The sequence below is a fragment of the Felis catus genome, chromosome C2 (assembly GCF_018350175.1).
Source record: "Felis catus isolate Fca126 chromosome C2, F.catus_Fca126_mat1.0, whole genome shotgun sequence".
Lineage (NCBI taxonomy): Eukaryota > Metazoa > Chordata > Mammalia > Carnivora > Felidae > Felis > Felis catus.
Window position 1 is genome coordinate 1,192,336 of NC_058376.1, and position 24,744 is coordinate 1,217,079.

At 58.5% G+C, this 24,744-nt stretch overlaps 2 long non-coding RNA genes across 2 annotated transcripts; one reads left to right on the plus strand and one right to left on the minus strand.

Moving 5' to 3' along the window:
- Positions 1 to 1,541: 1,541 nt before the first annotated feature.
- LOC123379834 lies at positions 1,542 to 24,022 on the minus strand. Its single transcript, XR_006584710.1, has 2 exons — positions 23,820 to 24,022; positions 1,542 to 6,375 (listed from the first exon to the last, which is right to left on the minus strand). It is a non-coding gene; the product is annotated as an uncharacterized LOC123379834 (long non-coding RNA).
- Positions 21,653 to 23,886, plus strand: LOC123379833. Its single transcript, XR_006584709.1, has 2 exons — positions 21,653 to 21,967; positions 22,448 to 23,886. It is a non-coding gene; the product is annotated as an uncharacterized LOC123379833 (long non-coding RNA).
- Positions 24,023 to 24,744: the final 722 nt, after the last annotated feature.

The window sequence follows — 24,744 nt, forward strand, 5'->3', positions numbered from 1 at the left end:
TGTTTCCACAGTCTCTCCGGAATTGGTTTCTGTGGATGCTGTAAACTAGGGGTTTTGTCAGCCAGCTGTTGCCAGATAGCAAGCTCCCAAACTTATGTGTCTGGCTCATGGCCCCGCTGCTCTGGGCCGCGGTGGCTTCCCGATCTCTCCCTGCAGTGTCTCCTATGTGTCTGTGCAGCAGCAGGCCAGCGTTGGCTGGGTGACCTGCCACGCCTCCTCACGTTCTGGGGAGGGCTGGCTGACCAGCAGGGGACACAGGGTGCCCGGGCCACATGCCTCTCAGCATCCGGGGGCCACGTAGTGGCCGTTACGGGGTTCTCCAGGACAGCGCCACAGCAAGCCCAGCATGCAAATGCTTTGCCGTCCGTGTGTGTGTCCCCTCGGCCACAGCCCTGTTGACCAAAGTAGATGTTGAGCCGCGGCCAGGGCCTGAAGGGGGACATCCGCAGAAACACATCGATGGGGCGCAGGGAGGGGGACGGAGGACTCGGTGGCCACGTTTCCGCGGTCCGTCTGCTGGGTCCCCCGCGTGTAAACACACTTAACTCCCTCGAGGACCCGGGTCTCACTGGACTGTAGCCTCAGGCCTGCATCCTGGATCCTCTAAATGCAAAGACCCAAGGAGCAAAGAGACGGCGTCTGCCCCCAGACCCACACGCAGTCTGTCTGGCGCTCCTTCTGCCTCGGAGGGTCAGATTTCTGGGGGGGCTTAAGACGCCGCAAAGGCCTTTCACCCGGTTGAGGGTCTACTCAGCATCACCTTCAATTTTTCCAAGGGTTTTACCCCTCGGTTCCACCGACCCTGAAGCCAGCCATCATTTTGAGGGTTTTAAAACTAGTCGAGCCACGGCTGTGCTTGCGAAACGAGAACTCTGTGGCTACTTTCTTCTTCCCGGACATCAGCAGAGGCAGCTGAAGGAAGTCGGGTGACATCCCGCCTTCTGCCTGCACAACGCCTCGCCGAGGCCGACAAGTACATTACATGCATTTTCTGCCTTCAAGCTGTCCCAGGACCCAGCGCTGCCCGTGTCCAGCCTCTGTGATAAATGCCTCCTCATTTTCCCAACCTCTGCCAGCCAGAGGATTGAGGTTTTGTGACAGCGGCACCCCCACATCTAGGAGGCAATTCCCGTATCAGTCAGCTTTGCTGCGTAACAAACCACCCCCAAACCTAAAAGCTGAAATCGGCAACCGCTCACTTAGCTCCCGACCCCGAGGACTTTGCCCCCAGGGCCCTGTCACCTCGTCCGCTCCTGCTCTTGTCATGTATTTAATACTGATGTGTTCTCAGCCCCACGAGAAGTTACCACTGCTTTGTGCGGTCCACACTTATTTGGATTTATCCACGTATCCCCCCTCTTCATTGTCTGCATCCCACCTTATCCCCCAGTGTCTGTCTCCCACGATAGTCCCTTGTGTGAATAACACCAACGTGCAAGGTGTGAGTGTTATCCGTTGTTTCTTTGGGGGTTTATTTTCTTTTACTTTCATTTTTTTCTCTTTGTTGTCATTTTTATTTTCTTAAGTAGTATTTTCTTTTAATTTTCCTGCTTGGGTGCTTCTTGAATCTAGACTTCAGTATTTTTCGTCAGTTTTGGGAGATGATCAGCCATTATCTCTTTGGCTCTTATTTTACCCCCGTCAGGGACACAGAGGACACATTTGTTAAAACTACCATTTATGCTTTGTCCCCTGTCTTTTATAGTTTCCAGTTTTTGTCTCTCCACGCCTCCCTCTCCTGTCCTCCACACAGTTGTCCACCACGTGAACTAAGTTTAGTCAGAGCTGTACCGTATGAGCCGCAAATCCCTGACCAGACCCCAGGTGAACCGTGGCTCGTCACGTCGAAGGAGAGGACCCGGCCCGGGTGCCCGTCACCCTCCGCTCGCCTCGGCGGATGGGGCCACATGGGACGTGTGACCCTCTGACACATTGGACCGCCAGTCTGCATATTGAGCGTTAGTAAAGGCTAGTTTCTTTCTCATGGTTGAAGATTAAATACAGAAACAGAAGCTCTGCTATTTTTACTCATCGCAGCTCCCTGACGGGCAGTCTCGCGTCCTCGAGAACAGGCCTCCTACTGCCCCACCTCCCAGAGAAGATGGTCTCGGACAGAACCCAGGAGGCGCCCAGGGAAGTCTGCCCACGTGAACGAGGCACAAAGCGCCTTCTCTCTGCCCCCCAGCTGCGTGAGCAGAGCCACGACTCCACTCCCCGGAACCCCCACAGTGCACCCCACCCCCAAGGCTTCGTGCCGTTTTGAAGACTTGTGGCATACATCTTATTTTTGCTCTAGGACGTCTGAGGGGATGGCCTCTGTCAGACTGGATTTGAGTCACTTCTGAGCTTATTCAAAATTTGATGTTCTTGGTGTGCGACGTTCTCAGCTAATCGCTGTCTGGGAAGGGCTGGAGCCTCTCTCTCATCTGAGCGAGCTTCGGATCTGCCCCCGGCCTGGAGGAGCGGCTCGCAGCCGGGCCGCCCTGTCCCTCACCCGCCGGGGAGGCACCTCCAGCTTCAGGCTTCCTTCCCATCAGCCTCGGGGTTTACCCTCCCCGGGTCTAAACAGGCGCCTGCACGCTCCACGCTAAGAACACAGTCGCAGCCCCAAACCAGTGCGAGTGAAGAGGCAGTGGGGCCAGCGGACAGACAGGGTGGGGAGGAGCAAAGGGACGGCCCCCGGGAGCCAGGGAAGAGAGGGCAGATTACACTGAAGGAGAGCAGAAGGGAGGAGGTGACAGAACAGAAACGCGTGAGAGCATAGACGTGTAATGAAGAGGAAAGTCAGCAAGCGGAAACTTAGTTCTGGCAAATGATCAGCACATCGAGACGTGAAAAGGGAACCCTTCACCAGTCAACTATGGCTCTCAGGAGCGGAAAGGGGGCATCTCTGCAGACCCCGGGGCATCAGAAGGGTGGACAGGACCTCGCTAACGGTGTCATGCTGGAAGAAACGGACGAGTTCCTTGAAAAACGGGACCTGCCAAAATTGACACGAGCAGACACAAAACCCCTGAAATGTCTTGTATCTCTTACAGAGATCGAGCCGGTAATCGGACACCTCCCCACGGAGAGAACTCCAGGCCCTGCGGGGTCACAGGGAAGATGAATATGATCTAGCTCTTGCCTCTGCAAAAACCAAACAAGGGGACACACCCAAGTGACTTGCAGGGGCCAACCGTGGTACCAAACCCCACGGCCAGTGCTCCCTGTGAGCGTCACACGAAATCTTAAATGAATTCGAGCAGGTTGAGCCCAGTGACTGAGAGAAACCAGGCCAGGAGGGGAAGGTTGTTTTAACATTCAAAATCAGTCCACGTGCTTGACGGCACAAAGGAGACACACCATAGGATCAGCCCAACAGGTGCAGAAAAAGTGCCCACAAACTGGAGACAGAAGGTTCGCAATCTGGTAACAGGCACGTGCAGAACGAACCCCCGCAGGTGAGCTCAGGCTTCATGGAGAAGGAGCGACCTCGGCTGCTCGTGCCCTCCCAGGTCCCCGGGGAAGGGGCGAGGCCATTTGCAGCCGGGACACCCAGAACCAGGCCAGTGGGGGCGTGGGGCTGGCCATTCAGCCGCGCGTCCTCAGCACCGTACAAATAAAACCACTCCGAGGCCGGTGGAGAGCCAGCCGCTGAGCCAAGGCCGGTGCCTCTGGCCGCCTCACAGACGTGGTCTCCGGAGGCTTCTGCTCATCAGCTCTGGCCCAGGGTGGAGGCGCCCGTCGGTCATTTTCTTTTACACCGGGGCGGAAGCTTCTGTGCATCCGTGTGCCCCTCGGCAGCCGCGGGCAGAGCTTTAGGTCCTCGGGCTGCTGACCCGGCCCCCACCCGGCGCGGGCACTGGCCCTTCCTGGGATTTTAGGTCCTTTCCTCAAGATGTGCACATGTTTAACGTGCAAAGTTTCTGACAGCGATGGCTCCCTTGTGAGTCCCCCGAGGACACGGGTCTCTGCCGTTCGGGGCTCAGAGAGGAGATTCTGAGACTCCAAGCTGGGGGACAACAAAGATCGGAGCAAGGCCAGGCCCCCCTGCAAGCGGCTCACGCATCACCAGGTCCTGAATCCGAGGCCGACTAAGGACGCGAGGCCAGTGCACCGTGTGCCCCGCTGGCCGCTGTCACAACCTCCAGGCCGGCAAGGCCTTGTGCTCAGCGCCCCGCAGTCAGGACGAGGCGGCGACCAGGGACAGGCCCGAGCAGCAGGAGTGCTTGCGAGGTGCGTCTCCACTCCGGGCGCCCTGCCGACCGGGAAGGCAGCTTTGCTCTGGCCGGAGGGGACGGGACAGTTGTGGGCAAGCCCCCCGCCCACCGAGGGAGCGGCTGGGATGTGTGTGGTTTGGCTACAATCCTGGACCAGCAGGTGGCCTGCGGATGGGGCAGCTGGGCCCGTTCATGGGGGTTTGAGGAAGAGGCACGGCCTCTTCCACACACTGCTCCTGCTCGCGGGCTCGGGTTGACAGGAGTCGGCGTAAGTTCTGCCTGTGTGCTCAGGTTCCGGCGGGCTTACCGCATGGTAAAAATGCTTTAGCAAGCCCTTGGTACAGGGCCAGCTAGGCAGAGCCCTGGGGGACACGGAGCAGGTGTGTGGCAGGGAGGGATGCAGTGACCTTCAAGGCCACACCAGACGTCCCATGAAGGCCATGCTGTTCCGGCCCCTGGGAGCCTGGGCCCTGCTGGGGATGGGAGTTTCGGTACCAAGGGAGCAAGGGTTCCACCACGAGGCACGATCGGGTCCCCCCAGAACTGGAAGCTGAGATGGCCTGTGAGCACCCTCGGGTGTGCACGCCCCTGAAGGGGCTAAAGTGCTCCTTGGGGTGACCGACTAGCCATTAGGGTGCTGCCACCCGGGGGGACAAGGCAGCCTAAGTGTGGGGTCGAGGACCTCCTGAAGCGCATCCTCCCACCCCCCAGGGGTCTGTGGGGACCACCACAAGTCAGCGTAGGAAGGGTACCCCTCTGACCCCTTGGAGTACGGTATGGGCCACTCCCTCTGCAAGGGCTCCTAAGTGGCAGAGGGGAAGGAAGGGGGACGTGAAATGGGTCTTGGGGACAGGATGGCATGAACACCAGCCACAGCCTCGTGGCGGGCCCCAGACTCGGAGACTGAAGCCCTCAGTGATACCTATTCTCTGTGGCGTTACGTGTGCACCCACATAGCTGCCTGGTGCCCCGGCGTGGTGGCCAATTTTAGGGTGCATCCCAGGACAGCCAAGAGATGGCTCTTGGTGGAGCCAGCGGGGAATGCATACCACCCAGAGCCCGGACCGAAGCACCCCTGGCTGGGGAGGGGGCGCCTTTTCAGCTGCGTCAGGAGGACTGGACTGGGTGAGGCGGGGGGCCCCGGGTGGCCAGTCCTGGCATTAGCCCTCTTCCTGCGTGAGGGGAACTCCCGAGTTCTGGGGGCTGCAGCCAGAGCGAGCCCGGGGCTCCCCCACACCTTCCTGTGCCCACGCAGACCTGCCTCATCCTCTGGGCGATGCCCATGGGCCGGGAGCACGGGGGTCCGCGGGAGGGCTGCCGTGCCCTGAATCCCCATGCAACCACGTGGCAGTGCGTGCTGTCCCATGTCAAAATATCGCTTACGATCGCATGTCTGTGAGCAGAACAGACACACTTGTCCCGAGGTTCCATGTGCTCCTGGCCGTCAGGCACGGCCTGGTTCGAGGAACATGATACCACACCCTTTTGTCTTCCAGAATGTGCTCTTTTTCCCCCAATTGGGATTTTTTTCCCTCCATATAGAGCCACAAATTATGACGTAGTTCTGAAATCAAACCAAACTTTGATGTCCACTTGGGAGACAAAAGATGACGTCAGTGCTTCAGGATGTGGCCCTATTTCGTGGATTCTGCGGTGGAGGTTTTCACAGCTCGGCCTCCTGAGATCTGGGTGCATTTCACACGTGCTGACGGCAGGGGGCAGCGTGGAGGCAGTTGCGCGAGGACGGTGGGGACTTCCAGGGTAGGACGGGGGTGGGGGGGGGAGGGGAACCACAACCTCACCCCTGGAGGCATCTCCAGGAAGCCCAGCCAACAGGAACCACACGCGGGGTACTCGTTGCCAGATTCCTTCATGAATGTCCAGAAGAAGCAAGACGGTGGCTCTGTTCCCAAGGCCCAGACGACCACACAGGCCAGACGGAAGCGAGGGCTCTTCCCGGCCCGTGTAGCACCTCGACGTTTGATTCACTTACATCCTAAGTATTTCATGGGCCCTCCTCCCCCAGAGGCTTCAGGGCAAATGCACGGCATGTCCTTGTCAGCTGCCCGGACCTCTTTTTGGAGCAGGACGCAGCGACCTCCACTCAAATCAGAATGACCGGTCCCGTCAAGCAGAAGCTGGTTGTGAGAATTTTGCGTTTTTAAGGTATCGCCTGAAAATGAAATTAAATGAGAATGAGTGCTTGCTCGGTGTGGCAGGAGAGCCCAGAGGGGTGCGCCGTCCAGGGTACACGTGGGGGGCCGACGCCTCTGCGCGTGGGCTCCTATGCCGTCCCGGGAGAGCAGAGTGTGCCTCCCTCTGGGTCTGCAGCAAAGACCCCGGCCGGCAGGCCCAGCCGATAGCACAGGGATCCCCCGGCTTGGGCTTCCTGGCTCCAAGGTGTCTGCCCCAGCCTCTGGTCCCTGTGGGCCTGGTGGGCATCCGCCCAGGTGGGCTGAAGTGCCCCGAGCTCGGTGGCTGCCTGGAGAGCCTCGGACCTCCTCCTCGTGCCTCCGGGGGGCCCGCCCTGCACTGTCCACTTCTGCTCAGAAGTCTCTGTGCCAGATGTCCAAGAGCTGACCGGGCACGCTGATGCCGCTGTAGTGGCTCAGCCAGGGGACCGGAGCGGAGAGCAGCAGAGCTGTGGGAAGGACACACAGGCACACAGACACACGTGCATGCACACACGGATACGTGTGCACACGCCTACATGCAGACACATGCACGCACACAGACACACGTGCACACACAAGACACACGGGCACGCGTGTACACCCGCAGACATGTGCACGTGCCTACATGCACAAACATGTGCGTGCACACACAGAGACACACGTGTGTGCACACAGAGACAGGTGTACTGCATACACACACAAACACGTACGTGTGCTCGCACACAGACACACATACACATACGGGCACACATGCGCGTATACATATGCACAGACACACGTGCACACACAGACACACATGTATGTGCACACACAGACACGCGTGCACATGCCTACACACAGTCATATGTGTGCACACATAGACACACATGCACACGCAGATATATAGATGCACACGTGCCTACAGGTACAGACACATGTGCACGTGCACACAGACACACGTGCACATGCACACAGTGCATGCACACAGACACAGACACATGCATTGCATAAACAGACACACAAACATATGCACGTGCACACACAGACACATGCGCAGCGCACACAGAGATATGTGTGCATGTGCGTGAGGCAGGAGGCTCCAGACAGGGGTCTCCCGGCGACGAGATCGAGATGCCCGCACGGGCAGGTGCCGTTCCCTCTGCCCGCGGCAGCCCTCCAGATGCAGAAAGCGAACGTTGCAGAGTCAAAGGCAGAAACAGATCCAGGGTCGTGGTCGCGACAGAAGACTGGAACCATCCCTCCTACCAGGTAGCTTGTCAGCACGAGGACCGAGGGCGCGAGTGAAACGCCACCTTGTGGACATGCGAAGCGCCACCACGGCCGTGGGACACAGCCACACGGGGCAGTCCACGGGGACCCGGTGTTCCCGCGCTCCTGGGATGCCTTCTCTGACCGCAGGTCTTATTTTTAAATCATGTCAGCGTCGTGTAGCTACTTTTAATTTTAGATTTTTGCACCCTTGTTCACAAGTAACATTGGCTGATGAGTTTCTTTTGCTGTTGAACGAATCCCGTGTGTGAGGAAGTGTCTCTCCCGAAGAGGCTTCATCTGGGCCTTATTTACAGATGACCAAGAATGTGCCAGATGCTGAGAACAGCAGGCACAGCCGTGGGGGGCTGCGCGCGCACCGGGGTCTCTACCCAAACGTCTGTGGGTCAGAGACGGAGAAGGGCTGCCCGCTCGGCCGGGAGGCAGGCCCTGCGCTTCCCAAAGCCGAGTGGTCGGGGTGGCCGAGGACTTCAGGGTGACTACGCACCCAGAGGGGAGGGGAACCAGGGACGGGGAGACCGGGGGGCCGGAGCCTCAGGTGTGCAGGGCAGACGCACCACCACCCCACTCCAACCACGCGTGGCTAGAGACCTGAACGTGGACGGAACCGGAGCAGGCCGACGGCGGTCCCTGGGTCACCGTGAGACCACCAAGCAGAGAAATGGGCAGCAAGGCACCCAGGGAGGACGAGGGGAGGCGGCTTTGCCCCCATGGGTCGTTTGTGTGAAGACGGCCGGTTCCGGGCCTTCCTCTGATCTGACCCCTCCAGCCCCCTGGACACATCTGCGCCCTGGTCCTCGGGGACCCCTTAGGCCTGCCCCTCCTGCCCAGCCTCGGACCCTCCCCTCTCCTGGCCGCCTCTGTGCTCCTTGGCGCATCAGCCCGCAGCTCTGAGCCCGGCATCCAGCCCCGCGCAGCGTGGCCCCAAGTGCCCTTGAGGTCCAGGCGAGGTCACCGCCCATGCGCCCGATTTCTCACACCTGAGACAATCAAGTGACCGCTTGCCCCGTCCCTAACAGCTTCTCCACGTGCTGTCCCTCCCCAGTCTCCTCCCATTCCCCATCACGGTTCCAGATTATTCCGAGAGCCTCCTAAACAGTTGCCCTCTTCCCCGGCCCGCACCTCACCCTGCAGTCTGCCTATGGCCCAGTCGCCAGAAAGACCTTTCCAAAAATTTAGGTCAGGTGACGGCCTTCTGCCCAAACCCTCAACATCTTCCGTTCTCTGAGTTGAAGCCTCCGTCTCCCCTGTGGCCACAGGGCCCCCCGCCCCAGCGCCGGCTGGACCGGCCTGACGTGCCCCTCCCCACTTGCACCATGTCAGGCCCGTGAAGGGAGACCCAGGCCACCCCTCCCGGCCTGCTGTCCCGCTCACGGGGCCCCTGGCCGGCTTCTCGCTGCTCCCTGAGCACCAGCAGCCCCCACCCCGGAAGCGGCCGGTGCTCCAGTCGGTGGTGAAGGACTGAACCCGGTCTGCCTGCTGGCCACCCTCCTGGGCCTGCCCCGACCCCGACCCCGACCCTGACCCCGAGCCCACTCCCCCGTCTGTCCTCGGCCTGCCAGGCGGGACCTGGGCTTCACAAAGTGTACCCACCGTTTGATGGCTTCGGTGAGTGGGGGTGGGGGTGGAGACGGCGGCAGTAACACAGGCCTGTGCCGGGGGTGACCTCCCGGGCCTCCCCACAGCACCCTCACTGAAGAGCCCTGGGCTGTGTGCACGTGATGACGAAGTGTGAAAAGCAGGGCCCGGGCTGGAGGGGCTGGCTGACCCGCACCAGCAGGTAGCCCAGAGCTGAGGGGGCAGCAGACCCCCGCCAGGGACCGGGGAGCTCGGGCTGTACCCCCTGGGCTGGAGCCCCCTCCACGAGCCCCCCGCTGTCCTGGTGGGTCTTTTCCCACACGGGGCCCCCTGGAGGCTGCCTTTGGCACCTCCACCCACCCCAGAGCCTCCTTCTCAGAGGCCTGGGTGCCTTCCCAGGGTGGTTCACCGTCCTGGGGACGGTGACTGTCCTGCGGCCCCGTCCCACCCCAGTGAACACGTGATCGGGCCGTGCAGACACGCGGGGCTGCGTTCGCAGGCGGGAGGGACAGAGGCAGAGGAGAGAATGAACACCTCCTCTCGGCCAAGATCCCCACGGGTTTCTGCCGACAGGGCAGCGGAGGCTCCCGGGGGCTTCAATGGGAGCAGGAGAGCGGGCTTCGTCCCGAAACCCAGACAGAACATGACACCCCAGGAAGGGCGGCAGCCCCTGGAGGTGGGGAGGGCCCCGTGAGAAGCAGGCAGGCACCTCCTCTGCCCGGCACAGCCCCATCCTTCCCAGGGCAGCCTCGGTCACTGCCACATAAGCAGGGCCCTGGCTGTGCTGCTGGACGCCGAACCAAAGTGGACAGAGTCCTGAGGCCCACGGCAGGTGTGGCCGGGTTTCCTACTCCCTGCAGCTGCCCGCTCCACACGGCAGGATGGTGAATTCAAGACCCTCAGGAAGCCACCACCCCCCGGCCGGGGGGCCTCACGAGCCTCACTTTCCCCATGTCACAGTCACAGATGGGTATGGAAAAGTCTACTCCGGACCCCCCGCAGCAGCCTCCTCCCCAGGGCAGCAAATGCCCCTTCTCTCTGTCCCGATGGAGGGAAGATGGGGGGTGGGACAAGGACATTTTCCAGGAAGACGAATCTCTGCTTCTGCTGCTGAGAAGTCTGTCCTGTACAGAACACCTGAACATCTTCACGGATTGTTAGAGCCCTCTGAGCCGGCCATGAATAAGGAGGCAGTAGAAAGAGAGCTCACAGTGGTCAGCGAGCCCCGGTGACCCGGAGCCCAGACAGCGAAGGGCTGTGGCCAGGCAGGGGAGACCAGACAGAGACCCCACATGACATGGGGTTTCCTGCGGAACCACACGCTCAGAGGGAAAACCCTGCCCGTCAAGAGGGTCTGCTGGAACAGGAAAAGAAAAAAACGAAAGAGTAAAAGGACAAGAGAGGTCTGCTCCGGGAACTCTCGGTGTGAAGCCTGGCTCACGTGAGTGCTAGCCAGAGGCCAAGCTGCCTCGTGGAGAACCAACCAAGAGACAAAAATGTGGCTCAACATGGCCCCAGGTTGGTGGTTACTTGATTAATATGCTTGAGGAAATCAAAGAAGGTATTGAAAATGGATGGGTAACAGATGATCAACATTGAGGCAGATATGAAAAAATACAGAGATAAAAAGGGACATGGGTGTTATATGTAAGTGATGAATCACCAAATTCTACTCCTGGAATCATTGGATTGGATTGGATTTCAATAAAAAAATGAATAAATAAATAAATAAGGACAAATGGTGCATGAACTTGGTGAATAGACTAAGCAGTGATTTAGATGCAGATGTGTATAAGATCAGTGAACTGGAGGGTAGACTTGAGGAAGTCACCCGAGTGCAGGGCAGAGGAGTACAGGATAGGAAGCAGTCTGTCTAGGGGCTAGCTCCGGATGAAAGACGGAGATCAAAGTGTCAAAAGTGACTCTAAGGGACACTGAATAAAGAAGATCCCTTTTGTCGGATTCTAATGGTTTCGTGGGTCTTGGCAGGATAAACACAAAGGTGCATCCAGACCAGCGTGTCAGAAATGGAAAGTTTCCAAGACAAAGAGAAGATTATGAAAGCAGCTAGAGAGAAAAAGAAAGAGAAAGTCAATTAAACAGCAATTAAACTGACATCTCCACGGCAACAGTGGAAGCCGTGAGACAGTAATGTTTTCAAAAGCCCGGGAGAAAGAACTGTTCATCCCCTGCAATTATCTTTCAAGAACGAGGGTAGGGGCGCCTGGGTGGCGCAGCCAGTTAAAGTGCCTGACTCTTGACTTCAGCTCAGGTCATGATCTCACGGCTCACGAGTTCGAGCCCCATGTCTGGCTCTGCGCTGACAGCTCGGAGCCCGCTTGGGACTCCCTCTCTCTCTCTGTCCCTCCCCTGCTTGCTCTCTATCTCTCTCAACATAAATAAAAAGAAGCTGAAAAAAAAAAAAGAAATCAAGATTAGAAAAAATAAATGAATGAGGAGGAAGCAGAGACATTTGTAGTTAAACAAAAAAGGAGGCTCCCACCGCTGGCGGCAATGGAGCCGCGGGGTCCAGATTTCCTCTCCCACCGTAAATACCTGGAGGGCTGGACAAAATGTGAAAGCTGCTTCTCAGACGTTGGTCAACAGGCAGAATTGAGTAGTGACCTCTGGGAGGTAGGAACCGCGGAGCCCCCTTACCGGCCTGCGAGTTGGGGGCGGAGTCAGGAGCTTGGGGAGGCCGAGGGGGGCAGAACCGGCGGAGCCGAGCGCCAGAGAGGAGGGCGCTGCCGAGACGGGGCCTGCCGGGAGTGCCCCGGGTCCGGGACTGAGCGCCCGCCTCTGCTTGCCGTGCACAAGCCACCTGTGCCCAGGAAAGAGCCGCCGGGAAGGAGCAGGAAAGGCCAGCCGGGGAGCTCACCCCGGGCTGGGATCGTTCCTGTGCCACAAGCCAGAGGGGAAAGACCTCCTCGCTCACAGGGGTCAGCGGGTCTTCAGAAGCTTCCCTCAGTGACGGGGCCGGATTTACCCCAGACGAGAGGACCCACACCCGTGAAGCCTCCAAGCCAGCTTCCGAAGAGCCCTCACAGAACCCAACTACACGAATGTAACACCCAGGTCGAGCACCCGATGACGTCAACGTCACGATGTCCGGTATTCAGCTGAAAATTGCCACACGTGGAAAGAAGCCGGAAAATACGACCCGTGACGGGGATCGCAGTGAATCCGTACAAACAGAACCAGAAAGGACAGAGATAACAGAGCTGTATACAGGGCCATGAAACCGGTTATTACAACCAGAGTCCAGATGTCCAGGAAAGCAGAGGGACGCCGGAGCACGAAGACACGTGAGCAGTTCGAAGACGAGAACACCCCGGCTACCCGGGAGATCGGAAAAACCCATCTACTCCATCTAGAAGAGTCGTCTTAGTTGACACGAAACGAGGGTCACGTTCCCCTCTTGCTCAGCGGCACAGAAAGCTGGTGCCCCGGGCCGGTGGGAGTGGGGTCACATCTGCCACAGCCCACCCGGTGCTTAGTTGTCCCCTTCAGGCGTCGCCGGCACGTGAATTATACAAAGCTGGGGAGAGAGGGAAGCGATCTCACTCACAGACTCACCCTTTCACTTTCCAGATGGGCGTTGGGAACTCTGGTCAGCCCCGGGCTCCGCGCCCCAGAAGGTGCCAGTTGAGAACGAGGTGTGCGGATCACTAACCCTGCACAAGATGCCGTCAGAGGGAGCAGGGAGGCCAGAGCTTGGAGGCAGGAAGCCAAGGTGGGCTCCCTGGAGGAGGCAGAGCACTCGTGTGGGGGCGTGTACATATGCGTGGGTGTGGGTGTGCATACAGGAGCGTGTGTGTGTGTGTGTGTGCGTGACTCTCTGATGGGATCACAAGTCCACCACCATAGCATGAGTTTTATGCATCTTCCTCAGCAACAAGTCGACCACAACAGCCAAAAATTGAAAGAACATAAAAGTATGAGCGGGGTGTTTGGGAAAATCTCTTTGCTATGTTATTCACCCACGAGGTCTCTTGACCGCAGAGCCGCATTAGAGTGCGGTGTCAATGGTGCTTTAAATCCATAGGTGTGCACATTCCGGTGGCCTCTGTGTCTTCGGAAAGATCACACATGTCGCAATATTGGGGACGGCAATGCAGGCGGTGCAGGGGACGGAGAGAAATCCGTGTCTCTGATTGTGTTCCCCTCATGGTGTTTACATTTTGTCGCACACACGCATTAGCTTTACACAGATTTAAGAGGAAATTCAGTTCAGGAATCTGATTAGCTTTCCCTGCAGACGGTGCCCAGTTGGTTTCCCAGTCACTGCGTCAGATCACGTCAGCGACGGCATGAGCCCCGCCAGCCCGTGTCCCGTGGAGAGAAGAACGGGGACCGCCGGGCCGGGAGAGGCCTGTGTGACGTCCTGCGCTGACTTTAAAGCCCTCCTAGCACCCGTGAGTCCCCGCAGCCGGTCACCGTCCCCCGGTCAGCCCCGTGGTGAACACGGGTGCCTCCGGCCCTGCCGTGGGGAGGGTGGTGCAGGTTGACAGCCAGTGCCCCAGGCTCTGTTGCGGTAAAGTGTCCCCCACACCCTGACCAAGGCGCCCGTGGGCACTCAGGGCTGGGCTGGCTGCGAGCACGCAGACCCCGCACTGTCTCCGGTTTAGGAAGGAACCATCATCCTTGTCACGTGACATCCCTCGGAGGGTGCCTCTCCCCAGGGCCACTCTGCCCCCCGGCGTGTCACGGGAAAAGACGAGTGAGCCAGCGAACATGCAGACCCTGGGAACCCCTGCGACGCTAGCTCTGCTCCCCGTCAAAGTCCTTGTCAGGGGCTCCGGGTCCCTCGCCGTATTGCACACGACCCCGTAACTTAGGGACGTACCCAGGGGTCAGTTTCGCTCACCATCTTGAAGCCTGGCGATGGGAGAAGGTCCACTTCCAAGGTGCCTCCGGTCTTGTTTGACCCGCGTCCCTCCTGGGTGCCCTCCCCGCACGCAGGCTTACCCTCCCGGCCTCTCTCTGCCCTGCTCAGCGTTCTGGCAGTGTGGGCCCTGTGGGTTTCCAGAATGTCGGCCAGCGACCGCCCACCTAACGCCCAGGTTCTCCACTGGCAGGAGCCAAAAGGCACGTGTGGAATTGAATTTCTCCAAATCCTGTTGAACTGATTTCAGGAAAAGCTTTCTGATTCTTCTTCTTTTTTTTAAAATAGAAGTTATTGTCAAGTTGGCTAACATGCAGTGTATACAGTGTGCTGTTGGCTTCGGGGGTGGATTCCCATGATTCATCACTTACATACCACACCCAGTGCTCATCCCAACGAGTGGCCTCCTCAGTGCCCGTCACCTGTTCTCCCCTCCCCCCACCCCCACCCATCAACCCTCAGTTTGTTTTCTGTACTCGAGTCGCTTATGGCTTGCTTCCCTCTCTGTTTGTAACTATTTTCTTTCTTTCCTTTCCCCCATGGTCTTCTGTTAAGTTTCTCAACTTCCACACATGAGTGAAAACATACGATATTTGTCTTTCTCTGACTGATTTATCTCACTTAGCATAATACCCTCTGTTTTCATCCACGTTGTTGCAAATGGCAAGATTTCATTCTTTTTGATTGCTGGGTAATATTCCATTTTATATATATATATATATATATATATATATATATATATATATCTCACATCTTCTTTATCCATTCATCCATCGATGGACATTTGGGCTCTTTCCATACTTTGGTTATTGACGATAGTGCTGTTATAAACATTGGGGTGCATGTGTCCCTTAGAAACAGCATACCATATCCCTTGGATAAGTGCCTAGTAGTGCAATTGCTGGGTCGTAGGGGAGTTCTATTTTTAATTTTTTGAGGAACCTCCACACTGCTTTCCAGTGGCTGCACCGGTTTGCGTTCCCACCAACAGTGCAAAGAGTTCCTCTTTCTCCGCATCCTCGCCAACGTCTGTTGTTGCCTGAGTTGTTAATGTCAGCCACTCTGACAGGTGTGAGGTGGTATCTCAGTGTGGTTTTGATTTGTATTTCCCAGATGTCTTCTTTGGAAAAGTGTATGTTCATGCCCATTTCTTCACTGGATTATTTGTTTTTTGGGTGTTGAGTTTGATAAGTTCTTCATAGATTTTGGTTACTAACCCTTTATCTGATATGTCATTTGCAAATCTCTTCTCCCATTCTGCCTTTTAGTTTTGCTGATGGTTTCCTTCGCTGTGCAGAAGCTTTTTATTTTGATGAGGTCCCAGTAGTTCCTTTTTGCTTTTGTTTCCCTTGCCTCCGGAGACGTGTTGAGTAAGAAGTTGCTGTGGCCAAGATCAAAGAGGCTCTTGCCTGCTTTCTCCTCGAGGATTTTGATGGCTTCCTGTCTTACATTGAGGTCTTTCATCCATGTTGAGTTTATTTTTGTGTCTGGTGTAAGAAAGTGTCCAGGTTCATTCTTCTGCATGTCGCTGTCCAGTTTTCCCAGCACCACTTGCTGAAGAGGCTGTCTTTATTCCATTGGATATTCTTTCCTGCTTTGTCGAAGATTAGTTGGCCATACGTTTGTGGGTCCATTTCCGGGTTCCCTGTTCTATTTCATTGGTCTGAGTGTCTGTTTTTGAGCCAGTACCATACTGTCTTGATGATGACAGCTTTGTAGTGTAGCTTGAAGTCCGGGATGGTGATGCCTCCGGCTTTTTCTTTTTCAGGATTGCTTTGGCTATTCGGGGTCTTTTCTGGTTCCATACCAGTTTTAGGATTGTTTGTTCTAGTTCTGTGAAGACTGCTGGTGTTACTTTGACTGGGATTGCACTGAATGTGTGCATCGGAAAGCTTTCTGATTCTGCGAAATCCCCCAAGGGACAAGGTCACAGCTGCCCCTTCTGGCAGGTGGAGGTCGCTCCCTGGTCTGGGAGGAAGGGAAGGGTATAGCTGGAGGGTCCAGAGCCAGGAGCTTTGGAATAGAGCCAGAAGGTGGGTGCCCAGGCTCCCCCAGGCTTCAGGGCCGCAGGGGTGTGGGGGTGGGGTGGGGGCAGCTCATGAGCAGGGATGCACCAGCACCAAAGCCGGTCCCCAAGGGAGTCCCCAGGAGATGTCTAACCGCAGACCCATAGGGAGGACCAGGGCAGGTGGGCTGGCTGCCTTGCTGGGAGGGGCGTGCTCTGACACAGGCTATGCCAACGGGGGCCAAGCCTTTCCCTGCAGCCCAGATTCCTGGGGGTACGGGGCTCTCACCCAGCGTCCACTCCCCTGGGGCCGGCGCTCGACCACCGGGGAGGAAAGTAGTCCTGGAGAGTTGTGAGGGCAACAGCCCTTTCTGATTCACTCACCTACACGATACTTTATCTCAACACCTCCGACCCCAAATGTCTGAATTCTTTCCCCACACAAGTGATTCTCCCACCCAACTGGCTGTCTTACAATTCAATTTGTCTCTGATGCCACCGACCTGGAGAAAACGTTGGAGCCACGGACCTCCACGAGACTGCCCTGCCCCCTCTCGGATGCCAGCACCATCCGGCTGCAACCAGGGTTCCCACGACCCTCCTGGGCTTCCATCAGTTTGCTAGAGCGGCTCCCAGATCTCCAAACACGGTCACCGGGTCATCGTGTGATAAAGGAGGGGACAAAGTTGCAGATGAGCAGTCGGATGGAGGGGTGGGTACGGCGGGGCCCGGAGGGTCCTGAGCACAGGACCTTCTGTCCCGCAGACTTGGGGTGCGTCACCCTCTCGGTGGGGACGTGTGCACCCGCCCGGCAGCTCTCTGGGCCCCACCTGCTGGGATTTGCGGGGCTGCCTCACGCAGGAGTGAGGCTGCTCATCACCTCCATACCCGGCCCCTTCCCCTCCCCGGAGAATTGGGGGCGGGGGCTGAAATTTCCGAGCTTCCAGTCCCGGCTGGTCCCCAGAAAGACCCAGGAGCCATCCAGGAGCCCACTGAGTCACCTCATTAGCCCAAAAGATGTTCCCAGTGCCCCTGTCACCTAGAAAATTACGGGGCCTTCAGGAGCTCTGTGCCGGGGACGGGGGCAGAGACGGGTACAAATGTTTCCCATGATCTCACACCAGGCCGGCACTAGGCATGAATCCCAAGAAGTCACCTCTCATTCGAGGCTCTGGCCTGATCCCTGGGGGACGCAAGGGGTGTCTCACCACCCCCCAGGAAGGATGACCAGCTTCATCAGGAGGCACACAGGATCCAGGTCCCCACAAAATGTCCCTCAGCCCTGCTGCCCTGATTTCAATAAAACGACCCTGCTGTCCATGACCGTGAAAAACCAGGGAGTTTCCTCCTCATCTCAGAGATGCCAGCTAAGCTGCCTCCATCTGCACACCCAGCAGCCCCCACCCCCAGGGCTCCCCCGGGCCCCCAGGGCTTCTGGATCTGTCGCCTTGGGCTATAGCCGCTGAGCTTTGCCTCAGTCACTCAGTGCAAATGTTGGAGCTGCTTCCTGGGTGGAGAGTGAGCTGGTCCCCAGGAGCGGGGACGCTTTCCGCTGTCGACAAGAGGACAGGGGCACCTGTGGCTCAGTCGGTTGAGCGTCCAACTTCAGCTTAACACACAGTCTGTGGGTTCGAGCCCCGCATCAGGCTCTGTGCTGACAGTTCGGAGCCTGGAGCCTGCTTTGGATTCTGTGTCTCCCTCTCTCTCTGCCCCTCCCCTGCTTGTGTCTGTCTGTCTCTCTCTCAAAAATAAATAAACATAAAAAAAAAAGAGCAGGACAAAAACACGGGAGTGTGCCAACTTACAGTCCCCAGGAACTGAAGGACAACACCAGATGCAATCAGCTAATGGGGTGACGCTGGGGACAGAGTCACGCTAACACAGCCTGGGGCCAGGGCACGATGGAGCCTCTCGTATGAAATACAAATCAGCCACGAAAGACTCGTGGCCGGTCAGAGAAACCCAACAATGGCCCCAGAGCCCCCCCTCCCCACGGTGCCCAGGTATAGGGCACACGTTGGGCTCTCTCAGGACGCATGAGGGCAGGGGTCATAGGAAGTGCCCAGCTCCGTGCCCCTGCTGCTGCGTGCCCCGGCCTCGAAGTGACAGAGAGGGACCGCTGTTTCCTCCCTCCCCCAGAGGCCGCTCCTGGGGTGCCGCCCACATCTGCCCCATGCACGCCATCCCCGGCTGTGAGGGCCAGAGACGTGCGGGAAGACCCGGGGCCTTACCCCTGATGCAAAGGGCCCTCGGCACATCCATGCAAATCCCTTGGCCAGCCCTGGCAGGGAAACCCCCTGCCCTCCATGCCTGGGGGCCAGGGTGGCCAGAAGGGTACACTCCCACCCCCAACCGTACCCAGGCAAACGCCAAGGTCCCGGCTTGCCCAAGTTTCACACTGATGCCCCTACAGAGCTCGGTCAGCCCCTTGTGGGCCCCCGAGAGGCCAGCTGCGGGCTCCAGGCCCAAAGGGGCTGGACTGCAGGGGCTTCCGTCAGGGGGTGGGGGCAGGTGGAAGGGACTTAAAGCAAGAGTGTCACCCAGGGACTTGTTCTGGAGAGGCCACGCATACCTGCATGTTCTCTGCGGGAGAGTCTCTCCTGCAAGGAGCCGTCCCCCCCGGGGGTCTGTCTCCCCCAGGGCTGCAGGGGTTCGCCAGGGCATTCACGTGCTGGGGGGGGGGTCTGTCTCCCCCAGGGCTGCAGGGGTTCGCCAGGGCATTCACGTGCTGGGGGGGGCGGTCTGCCTGCCGCGGGCACACTGCGGTATCCACCCGCCACGGTGAGACGTCGGGGTGTCTGATGCCGCAGGCGGACATCGAGGTCAGGAGACAGGGGCCCGGGCCCGGCAGGTGTATGAGTGACGCTGGCTGTGCCCACACAGGACGGGGCACTTAACGTCTTGCTCACCGCTCACTTCGGTGACCGAGAGTCTGCGTGTCCACAGACCACAGCCAGAGCCAGAGCCAGACCGCAGGGTGCACCCCCTGGTGTGGAGGATGGCTGGGTGGCTGGGGACTGCATGCTCCCGGGGCCCCGGGGCGGGGACACGGAGCCCAGGCCTGGAGGCTGCATGGTTAGCAAGCCGCCGAAGGCTCACCCACTCTATAGAGGAGGTAGCGGGGCAGACAGGGTGCCAGGCCCTGCTCCCAAGGCTCAGGGGCCTTTGGGAGACCAGGTCCTCCAAGAGCAGGGAGAACAAGGCGGGGCTCTAACCGCACAAGCTCTCGCTCGCAGAGACGTCCTCCAGCAACATTATTCTCGCCGGCTCGAGGCCAGAGACAGGACAGATGCCAGCAAGTGCTGACGTCCTTGGAGGCGGGGTAGGGCTCCCGGATCGGGAACAGGCCCCGGGCGGGGGGGGAACGCGGGGAGGGCAGCAGGGGCTGGCTGGACACGGCTCTGCCCCTCACTTTGGGCGCATGTGCATACAGTTGTCAAACTCAGAAGCAAACACTTAGGATCTGAGGTTTTAGCGTGGACTTATTAACCTCGATTCGGCATATTGACCGCGAGGCAAAGTTCTACCTGTTGTCTCTTGCAAGAAATTCAAGAACCCGTCTTTGCACCAGGTGTCACTGGGAACGGGGACCCCCGCCAGCCCGGACAGGTGACGCGGGTGTCCCCGGTGAGGAAGGTGCTCTCTGTTTCTCTGCGGGACCCTGTGGGCACCGTGTGGGCATCTGCGAGGCCACCGCCAGCACAGACAGGGAGTGCCGGGCATTTCCACAGACATCCGGTGCAGCGTTGCCTCCTGGTGCAGTCGCGCCTCGGGGCCCAGCGCGAGCACACCGCCCCTCTCTGTTCTCGTTACCTAGAGGTGACGGCTCAGGGCAGGCGAAGCTTCCAGTCATGTGAACAGAGGGCGATTGTGAGGATATTGTAAGATCCATCACCAGGATCTGCACCAGCCCGGGAGGTCTGAGCGTGCCCTAGGATCCCAGGCCCCTGCTCACACCTGTGCCCACGTCACCTCCCTCCATCCTCCAAGGCCCTCTGTCAAGGCCACGTCCCGCTGGGATGCCTCCTCCCGGGACAGGGCTCCGCCCACGTGCCACCCAGCAGCTGTCTCATGAGTCCCCAGACGCCCACAGCTAGCCCCTGATCTGAGGCTCCCTCCGTGCCTGTGAAACGCCAGTGTGAAATTTGAGACAGCCTCCAGGAGGGGCCACCGTGTGCGGCAGGACCCTGCCTGGCCTGACCTCAGAGCCCTGTCCCAGAGCTGACCTCCAGCTGCCATCCCTGGATGGGGTGGGAGCCCCTGGGCCCCAGCTCTGGCCTCAGGGAGACCATCTGGGCTCTGGCCCCCACACGCGTGTGAGGCCCTAGGCCCCGGCTTCTTTCCCCAAAGTAAGGGGATGGGGGAAGTGAGCACAGCACCCAACCTCGACGACGGAGAAGAGCGGTCCCGGCTGAGCTCTGGGATGGACAGAAGGTTTGGGGGCCAAGCTGCCCGAGTCAGAAGCCACCAAGGGCTGGAGATCAGTTCACAAGGGAAGTGTCTATGTTTCAGTGTAAGAGCAGAGGGCTAAGGGGCCAGGACGCTGCAGCATTTAGTACGGGTGCGGGCTGCTCAGGGCCTGGGAGACCGCCCCGGGACAGGCGGCCTGGAACCCTCTGCACTTCCTTCGTGGAAGGACGGTGGGAAGGGCGTTCTCCCCGCAGGGCCTGGGCCAGCTGTTACCCACTCCTGCTGGGATGAGCGAACAGGGAGGCAGAAAGACCGAGGCCCAGAGAGACCGAGGTGGGAGGCACAGGGCAAGTGGCGGGGCGCCCACATGCAAAGGGAGAAGAGAGGTGAGGGGGCGCGGTCCCAGCGCCCAGGTGCAAAGGGAGAGGAGAGGTGGGGTGGGGGGCGCGGTCCCTCAGGTAGGCTGCAGATATACCTGAGGAAGAAACAAAAACCATTTGAGTGGCCCCAGAGATAACTAAAGAGAGGCTGGAAGTCCGTTCCCTGGGCTGGGAGAGAGTCTGTTGACGCAGACTGAACGTGCTTTAGGGTCCAAGCGAAGGAACACGGGTGCCTCTTGGGAACGTGTTCAGTTCCAGGAATTCTAGATACATCCTGTGTGCATCCAGGAAGAAAGTAAAGCAGGACAGGGACACAATGCTTGACGAGGAGGCAGGAGTCAGCCCGGCAGGCCCTGTGTCCATGTGCATTCTGCGGGGCTGGGTGTTCAGGGTTGGCAGACCCACTGGCCTTCCCTTCCTGCCTGGGAAGGTGTCCCCTCCTCACGTGGAGGGCATCAGAACTTGGCCATACAATGTCACAGGGAAGGCCTGTCCCTCAGCTCTGCTGCCCCCATGGGATTAGTCACGGTTTCTCACACTGTTGTCCTTTCTGTGTGTGACTCTCAAAATCAACATCAGTGACCTGGGAGTTCAACAGACTGCAGTTCTAGAAAACACACTTTCCAGTGCTCCCATTGGATGGGACCCCCTAAGTGTCAACAAACAGAAGGCCCAACTCAAACCAGCTTAAACATGAGCTTGTTAATAAACATTGACTCTTGTAACTAGGCAACCAGAGACAGGGCGGGCTTCAGGTGAGGTGTGATCCAGTCACGTCTCCACAAATACCTGCTAAGGCAGCCCCCCCCCCCCCCACCTGTCGGTCCTGTGTTCAGAGCGGCTTCCCTCTTGAAGTCAAAGCAGCTGCTAGTTCCTGCCTCTACAACCGCACACGACGAGATAGCGGGAGTGAGAGGCAGGGCACAGGCTACTACTATCCCAGACTTCTGATAAAGACCACAAACCTGCCCCGTGGCGAAAGTGGCCAGCCCCTCTGGCACCCAGGGCCGGGGGAGAAGGGAACTCTGATTCAGCTAATCACAGCACCACCCTCACCGCAGAGGGTGAGTGTCCCCCGTCATGGGCTGCTTGGGGGAGGGTGGGCACCCAGTCAAAACCGGGGCAGCTAGCAAAGGAAGGGGGAGGTGGTTGGGACGGCAAGCCCGATTGCACACAGTGCAGCCCCTCCCCCGGTAAGATGGGGGGAGCCCAGCGGGTCGGGGCTTCCAGGGCTGGGGGAGGGGGCTTCCCTCCTCCTACTCGGCTTCCGCCTCTCGAAGTCTCTCCAGGACCGGGGCTGGTTCTCAAACCACGTCCCTCAGCCCCAGGGTTCAAGTGAAATCTCTCCTGAGTCTGCTGAAAACCGGCCGGTGCCACTCTGCTCGGGCAGCTGCCAAATGGCTGACCTTCGACCTTTGACAGGGTGGCACAATTCGCGTCAGGAAAGATTTTACTTGTTTTCCCTGGAGGCGAAGCCGCAAGACCCACGGGAGACCTTCGGCTTCGTGGAGCCTTTTACTCCCGTTACTACTTTTACATTATAGAAAAGAAGACACCCTCTCCCCGCCCCAGGGTGCAAAGAGCCCTGGGAGGTTGGACCGGATGCCGGGAAGAGACGCTGGGGGCCAGAGAGAAGATGCTCGTTCCCGGGCCAGGGGCAGGGCTAACAGAACAGATTCCTTAGCGGGCGTCTGAGCGCAGGCGCATCGCAGGGCAACCACGCTTCCTTCGAGCTGGAACGGGGTGGGGGTGGGGGGGAGTCTCGGGCTTTCAACGAGGAGCGCGTCTGGGCCGCTGCCCGTTCGCTCAGCGGAAACGGGCGGCCGCAACCCTCCAATTAGCGCGTCCCGGGAGCCCGGCAGCCCTCAGACTCCCACTGGACCTGGTTTCCGGACAGAGTCTGGAGACGGTGACGCGGATGGAATACGGGGCCTGGTCTTAACAGAGGTTGAGATGCCTCCCCGAGGACGTTCGCCAGCTCTGGCCTTGGCAGCGGTGTGAGTCTGGCAACGGGAGCAAGAGAGACCCATTTGACAAATTAAAGATGTGACAAAGGACCGAAGTCTCTGGAAATTTCCGTCCAAGTGCCGGGGACCGAATCCGGCCACCCCCCCCCCCCAATCAGGACAGCGACAAGGGCGGCCACCTTCCTGCCAAGAAGGTCATCGGGACATGTTTCCACCCGGCCTGTGAAGGGAAAGTCAACTCTTAGCTCAGTGCTATTTTTTAAACATGAGACGAGTTCAAAGGCAGAATTGGAAGACTTGTCTGTCTTAGAAATCACTTCCGACCCGGCTGGTTCTCTGTGCGCGGAGACTGAGCGGGATTGAATCAGGCGGAGACACAGCTTCCCTCGGCACAGCCACTCGAAGTTATTACTGTGTCTGCAGATGGGGGCATTGGCAAGGTACATTTACCATTCTAAAATCCAGAACGAACTCCAACGCAAGTCTGAGGTCAGTGCAGGAGGCGGGGCCGCGGTCTACGGCTCCCCCATCCCCCCGTGCTGGAACGCGACAACTCACAGATTTTCCCAGAAACCTGCAACCCCAGCGTCTCGGTTGCTTTTGCGCTTTTCCCTGCAGCTTTCCCGGGAACACAAACACACCGCACGTGTTTGAGGCGGACAATTCGATGTGCGTGCACTTAGGAAACCGAGATCGTGAACGCCTTCACCCCAAAGTTTCCTCCTGCCCCTTGTCATCTCCCGGGACGCTTGACCTGCTCCGTCACTTGCAATTAACCTGCTTTTCCCAGGACGAATGGGGCCGTCAGCACGCACGCTCTTCAGCCTGGCCTCAGAGCATGAGTCCAGGGAGCCACTCTGCGGCTCCCAGGCTGGTGTGGGGGCGGCGGTTCCCTCCCCTGCGGCTGCGTGCCCCCCCCCCCGCGGCTGCACCACAGCTGCGGGCTCACCTGCTGACGGGCGTTGGGGTCGGTGCCAGGTTTCGGGGATTCTAAATAAAGCTGCCGTGAATGCAAACTTTAGTTTCTCTGGGGCGAACGCGTAGGAATAGCTGGGTCACGTGACATGGCCAGTGCGCGGAGTCCCGTCCCCACGGGGCACATGGCCGTCCCAGATGCGCTGCCCCCGCACGAGCACCTGGTGCTCAGTCCTTCTAACGGGAGCCGGCCCAGAGGGTGGGGTGCCGTCCCGCTGGCTTTAACGGGCGTCTCCCTAGCAAGTGCTGGCGGCTTCTCATGGGTGTACCCGCCACAGGTAAAATCTTGGCTTTTCCGCCCCCAACACAGTATTTTCTGTTTAAAAAGAATAAACTTTGTTTATATAACGGTTTTAGATTTATTAAGAAATTGTACATCTAATACAAAGATTTTCCACACGCAGCTCGGTCCCTTTATAAATTTCTTGCATTAATACGGTATATTGGTTACAATTAACGAGCCAATATGAACACTTTATTGTCAACTACGCTAACGAGCCTTAGTTCATATTCAGGTTTCCTCAGTTTCCCCTGATGTCCTTCTTCCTTCCTGGTTCTCCACACCCCCCCCCCCGCCCCGCCACCCCATCCAGGACACCACATGACCTTGATCCCATCCCTCTGCTTCTCCTCTGGGCTGTGACAGTTTCTCTGATGACCCTGACAGTGTCGAGGAGGACGAGTCAGGGATCTGGGGGGATGTCCCCCAGTGGGAGCGGCATGATGGCTTCTCGTGACTGGACTGGGGTCGCGGCTCGTTGGGGGGAAGCGCCCGTCTCTTCCCACCCGGCCCGGGCGGGTGCCATCAGCACGGCCTGTCACCGCTGATGTTGGCCGTGGTCACCCGGCGGAGGTGTGTCTGCCGGCTGTCCCCATCCACGTGACTCCTTCCCTCCCCC